Raw genomic sequence first — 6,993 nt, 5'->3', positions numbered from 1 at the left:
TGTGGCAAAAAGTCTTTGACACAAGGTGTGGGATGTTCTGCAAAGGACAACACTTCATCAGGTTGGCTAATGACTGTCATTTGTTGGTTTTCAATGGCATCCTACAGTAAAAAAGATAAAAAGTAATAAGAAACAAAAGTTACAACCCTGTATAAGTACCACATCAACCATTTGTAATACAATGCTCATATTGGCTGGAATCAATCACACAATATGAGATATGCGCCAGGGATTATGTGAAACTAAGTGTTAATTATCATTATCACAAATTTTATAGATTATTGAGAAATGACATATGTAACTGCTTTACCTCAATGGGGAAGGTGCAGTTGTCCATGAAAGAAGGTTGCAACGGCTTCAGGTGTGCAGGAAACAGCAGTGGTGGTTTATCCAAGGGAGAAGTGAAGGTGGGAGAGTACGCCTATGAACTGTTGAAGATTATCGTGTCCTGTGACACGTTCACAGCATTCGTCTGCACATTTGAGTTAAGTTGAGGGCTTTTTGCACTTGTAGCACACCTTTGAAGGGATGGTGGTCCACAACGAGTCCACAACCACCTCAGGTTGTCCAAGGGGAAAATGTCATTGGTGACTTTTAAGAGAGCAATTTTGATGCTGTGTGATTAACGAAACCTGAATTTTGGTCTGTGGTAGACTTGTGTTTGGAGATAAGCACTTCATCCTGTGATCAACAACTTTGCCATCCACCTTTTGGGGAGCTTGATCCAGAAGTTAGTTAGTCATGATTGGAGGACAATACGCAATATACAGGCTCATGATAGCTGTAGTAAGTACGTAGTACTCCAGACTGTAGACATTGCTGTGGTCTTGAGATGTATATGTGATCCAAAAGCGTGCCCTTCTCAGTGGTGGCCTCGTTGATCACTTGAATGTATCCTTTTGACTCCAGGAGTGTCGCTATGGGCCCACCTACAGTAGTCAGTAGATTTTCGTTGAAGTCTCCACAGACTACAATGGGATGGTGGTCCATCATTTCTAAGGAGTCCAGAAGCGCCTTCAGGTTGTCCAAGAATGGGTGATCGTAACATGGTGGTCTGTACACAGCAGCGATCAGAAGCTTGACAGGGGACTCTATCTTGACAACCACAAACTCCAGGTTTGTCACATTGTGTAGGTCACGCTCTTCAGCAGCGTGGAGATGGTTCTTCACATAGATTGCAACGCCACCACCATTTTGTTCTGCACGTTTGGGGATGCTTGTGTACGAGTCGCGTCTGTTGCGACTGAACATGGTGTATCCATCCAATTGGAGGCTGTCAGCAACAAAGGAGCCGGTGAGATGAGTTTCTGTTAGGCACAGGACATCTGCAAGTGTAAGTTCGTGATGACGTTTGATGTCCTGAATGTGAGCTGGTAGATTTTGCGTGTTGTGATGGACAATGCTGACAGTTTGCGCTTGGCCTGTTGTTGCTTGATACTTCAACAGTGGCATAACATTTTCCAGTGAGACGGTCTTCATGGATTGCAGTGCAAGCATGATGTCTGGATCAGCATAGATTTTCTTATCATTAAAGTCAATAATGTGCAATCCTTGCAACGAAGTTGTCCTACTGAGGGCAACATAGGCCATGCCTGGTTGGAAGATTCGTTTCAAGGAAACCACTGCGAATTCTGTAGTCATGCCTTGGACTTTGTGCACAGTGCAAGCATATGCCAACTTGATAGGAAATTGCCTGCGAACCACATTTTCGCCAGTCAGGGATTCCTCCATTCTCTCAATGTACACTTGTGTGGCGCCAGGTGTTTTCCGGTATTTCTGTCCTGCTTCCGGCCTGTCTAATGCCAGCCAAAGCTTGGTTACTGTAGTTCCGTGCATTTCTACAGTATCGATCTTGCCAAATGTGCCGTTTACAAGACCATCCTCCACATCTATGTTCCTGATGATCATGACAGGGGCACCTTCTGCAACTTGCAAGTTGTCAAGAAGATCCTTCTGCTGTCCTGTACAGGGTTTGGCAAGTGGGGTCATCTGGTGATTCCCTTTACCTGTCCTGGTGTCGTTTGCAGGTATGTTCACAATGTTGGAGTGGAGGTTATACAAAGATTTTGTGTTGTGTTCAGCTACTTCTTTGTTGGTTGAGAAGATGTGGACAATGTCCTTAGGACAACGATCACGCTCAGTCACTCTCTGAGTAAGGAGATCTTTGTCTGGGTCACTCAACGGATCGCTCTTTGCTTTGACCCTCAACCTATTCAGAAGTTGTGCGTAGGGCACATCATTTTTCTGTCGCATGATGTCCGTCAATGTGATCATCTGAAAGTGTTCATTGAAAAGGTCTGGAGCGCCTTCCTCAAACACGCAGAGTGGTTTCCCTTTTCCCACTGGAGGGAGTTGGTGAAAGTCCCCTACAGCAAGTACAGACATGCCACCAAAAGGCCTCTTATTGCCTGTGATTTCCTGCAGTCTCCAGTGGACATAAGAGAACAATGACTTTGGAATCATTGATACCTCATCCACAATGAGGATTTGAGCATGTCCCAGTTTTCCTCTCATGTGATCCAATTTATTTCCCAGTCCTATGTAGGGTGGAATCAGGTTTCTTGGCAACTTCAAGAGGGAGTGCAGTGTATTTCCTGTGATGTTGTATGCCGCAGTTCCTGTAAACGCAGACAGCAAGACTGTGGGCATAGATGCATCTATGTCTTCATACAGTCTCGGGAGTCGACGGAGAATCTTTGTAGCCTCACCGTAGATGGACCTTATCAGGTGAGATTTGCCAGTTCCAGCACCCCCAGTGACAAAGAAAAAGAACGGTTCTGGGTTCTGCTCATTTACGGTCTTGTAGCACCAGTCTCGTACAGAGTAAAAGATGGAGGCTTGCTTCTGGTTGAGGTTTTGATACATGATACGTAGATAATCCTCTGTCATTTGCGGGGCCGATACGTGATGTGCAATTTGTCCCACATCTTGACAGCTGAACTCTGGCACATCGTCTTGTTCGTCGTCTGCTACTGGATTTTGTTGTTCTTCAGCAAGACATTCCATGCGTTCTAGCTCATTTTCTGGGGCAATGTGGGCCCAAGCATCTTCAGCAGGGCCATTCTTCCAGAATTCCTCTATGGCGTCGTCCACTACTTGACTGTGTTTTTCAAACTTCTTCCTGTTCCTTTCAACAATTGACTTTGCGGAGCAAATGTCGTCCGTCCCAGGTAATCTGACAGACGCTGAGTCGTAGAATTCCTTGTAAGTGGGAAAGGTTTCAGTTTTCAGTGAGGCTTTATGGCGATGAGGAAGGTAAACTTTAAGCAAGTTGCCGTAGTATTTCTCAGGTTCCTTCTCTTGCGAAAACTTTGCATATCTGATGATGGCATGGTTCTTTATGCGTTTCTTACATGCTCCCTTTTGGCCACAGAGCATCTGGACACCATCCTTTTTAGCTTCCGCACCGTATAAAATTCTGTACTCGGATGCAAATGTAGCTAGACACATGGTCTCAAACTCAGGTGTTTTGGGTCTGGCGTTGTATTTCTCCAGAAGTCCTGTCATCCACACTTCGTTTGATTCATCTGGTTTATTCTGCAGCGAGCTGAGTGGGAGGCTCATTTTCAATGCGTTGTCATCCGTCGGGAGGAAGATAACTTTACGTGAGCATTCCTTCAAATGCAAGCTGCAAGTCCTGGCCACTGCCTCCTGGGAGCTAACCTGTCGGTTTTTCACGTAGGAGTGAACAAGTTTGTTCATTGCATCTCTCTCTGAGACTTGCGTGGAGTCTATGCCAACTACCACTTCGTTGAGAAGGTTGCCCATCTCATGTTCTGCCTTGGAAATGTAGGACAGCATATATGAGATACAGATATAGTGGTCCAGGACAAACTGGATATCCATGTTAGCATTCCAGGCCTTCAGCAAAGTTGGGTTGTAGTTGTTCACAAAGCAGTCCTTCACTCCACGCTTCATCAAAAGGACATGTGTCTTCCTCATGTGTTCAAGACAGCTGTCGTACTCTTGGTGAGTCAAATTGCATTTTGTCAGCAACTCTGACAGGTCTGTCACTTCTGATGTGGAGTCCATCAGCATATCAAACAGTGGTTTGAGTTTGCCCAAAGCAGCTTGTGTTCTGGCTGTCTGTTGTGTGGCTTCCTTTGTTTTTGCTGCACTTTCCTTTGCTGCATCATTTCCTCCCATTGTGTCATTAGCCATATCTTCATCTGCTTCTTTTTCAAGGTGTTCTGTGGCTTCCTTAGTTGGATCAACTGGATTTGGGTTGGTTATCCATGTTTTGTCAACTGGTGGCTTTGGAAATCCAAACCTACATGTCTTTTTACCTTTCCTACAGGACTTTGTATGGTTTCTGCTGTGCATCTGAACTTGTAGAACAATTTGGTAAAGTACGGGATCTTCGTTTGGATCAGGCAGCTGGCACGAAATGTAGCGGTCTGCAAATTCGCATATTTTCTCGTCTGAGTCTTCTCCAAGAACCGGAGCGCCCTCTACCCACATTAGTGCATGAGCATGAGGCGACCCTCTTGCCTGATACTCGATGCGATGAAAGGAATCGATGATGTGTCCGAGTGGTAGTGCGTCAGAGCGTAGAAGTTTTGAGTATGTAGCATGAACACGCTTGTCAAACATCCTCATGGTAGTGACTGCATTGCTTCTGAGGATGTCACATTTCTCATTCCAGTCCAGGTTGTCAAAATTCACTATTTGGCCTTGTTGTGCTTTTATTGCCTTTATGACTTCTGGCCATCTGAATTCTGCAGCACTTAGGGTCACAAAGAAAGTGGGTGGGCCTAACTGACGGACCATAGCAAATAAATCAAGCATTGTCTTGTGCCAGAAAGCTGGAGTCCCCCTCATTGTTACCATGAATCTTGTTGCATCTCGATTTCTGACCAGCCTCTCAACTTCATGCTTGTTTTTCAACATCTTAATGTTAATTTTGCGACCGTCTTTGGTGTAGGGTTTGCCTTTCCTTAAGTGAATTGACATGCTGTTTTTTGCCAAGTGTGTCTCTGTGACAAACTGTGCAAAGAAGAGATAGCTTTGGTCTTTTGCAAAACGTCCGTCAACACTGAAAAGTCTTGCATTAAAGTACCTGCTTGGGGACAGTTTGACTGTTCTCTCCCGATCCAAAGTGTTCTCTCCAGTTGGAAACAATGTAGGGAAGGCCTTTGCTTCGAGGTTAGGGACTGTGCTGTAGCTGACAGGCCTGTTTCCTTCGGCGGGGGCTATGGTGAATATGCCATCTCCAAATGTCATCATCTCTTGTCCAATGTCATCCGCTTGCAAGCAACTGTCTAGGCCATGTCCAGGTCTAAGGACATCTTGCTCATCTTCAGCATTGGGTGGATGTTGATTCACCGTCTGTGATGGGTCGAGACCTTCAGTGGCATTTGCTACTTCAATCATTTCGGCCTCATCACAACTATCCATGACTTCCTCTGTGGCCATTTGTTCAAGCTGGGCCTCCACATCATCATCGATGCTCTCATCATCCTGAATTGTGATGTCTCTGTAGTCGGGGTGTGTCTCCTTGAGTTTTCTCAGGCCTCGCACAACATTCGTCATATTGACAGTGTGAAACAATTGGTGGCCTTTGTAACGTAGACGTCTCTTTAGCTTCACTCTGTACAAGCCGGATGAGTCAATCCTTCTGGGTAAGGCGTTTACTGTGGCTTCCACTTCTGATGGCACACACACGACAGCACCAAGAATTGCTCCCTGCTTGCCTTTAGGAAGTGTGAGAATCTTGGCAAATGGAATGTCTAATGCCATCACTTGTCTTTCAAGCACATTCAGTTGGCAGAGCTCTGGAGGAATGGGTGCAAGTTCTAAATTGTTTGCAATAGCGATGTCTGGCATCCTTCCTGCTTTTATAGTTGCGTTACAACATTTACATATCCACTCTTTTCGCCTTTCTTCGGGTACAGTGCATTCTTCTGGGCCTCCGCATTCATTGTCACATAAATGAACGTATGTGCCTGTCAAGCAGGCAGAAACCATGGCAGGGTTTTGTGTGTAATTTGCCCGAACACAACTGTCCACTTGATCAAAGAAAAGTGCCCGATGGCATGTTGTGCACACAAAAGTAGGGCCATCTTTTATGACTTCATGGAAAAGCGCTATAGCATTTTTTTGTTTTTGACTTTGTTCTGCAGTAGCGACATCTTTTCTGGCTTTTTCTGCTGCAATAGATATAGCTTTCATCTTTGATTCTTCAGAGCGCACTCTGAGCTGGATTTGACATAACTCATTGTATTTTCTTCTGATTTTCAATGCAGAACGGATGTCACGGCGCATCTTGAATAATGGGTCCGTTTTGGATTTATAGGCCATGTACAATTTCATGCGTTTCCTGGTCTTTTCCCTGAACTGTTCATCTTCATTGAACCTCCTGTGTCCATAAGCCTTGGCATAAGCCTTACGTTTTTTTCTGAAGTCTTCATCTTCATTGAACCTCCTGTGTCCATAAGCCTTGGCATAAGCCTTACGTTTTTTTCTGAAGTCTTCATCTTCATTGAATCTCCTGTGTCCATAAGCCTTGGCACAAGCCTTCTGTTTTTTTCTGAAGTCTTCATCTTCATTGAACCTCCTGTGTCCATAAGCCTTGGCACAAGCCTTCCGTTTTTTTCTGAAGTCTTCATCTTCATTGAATCTCCTGTGTTCATAAGCCTTCTGCTTCTTTCTGAACTCCTCATCTTCATGATACCTCCCACGTTTATAAGCCTTCCGTTTCTTTCTGAACTCCTCATCTTCATGATACCTCCCGCGTTTATAAGCCTTCTGTTTATTTCTGAACTCTTCATCTTCATGGTACCTCCCGTGGATATATGCCTTCTGATTCTCTTTGAAGATTACATCTCTGCTGTATTTTGCATTCATGTATGCATTCTTGTATTTCTTTTGCTGTACCCTGAATTTTGTATTGTTCTTGCATCTCATGGCAATGTATTTATGCATGTATTCATGCCTTTTAGTCTCGGATTTTGTTTTGGTTTTAGAATGCAGTTGCTCCCATCTTTTCATTTT

Source organism: Electrona antarctica (assembly GCF_951216825.1).
Source record: "Electrona antarctica genome assembly, chromosome: 11".
Taxonomy (NCBI): Eukaryota; Metazoa; Chordata; class Actinopteri; order Myctophiformes; family Myctophidae; genus Electrona; species Electrona antarctica.
This window is presented reverse-complemented; position numbering follows the sequence as displayed.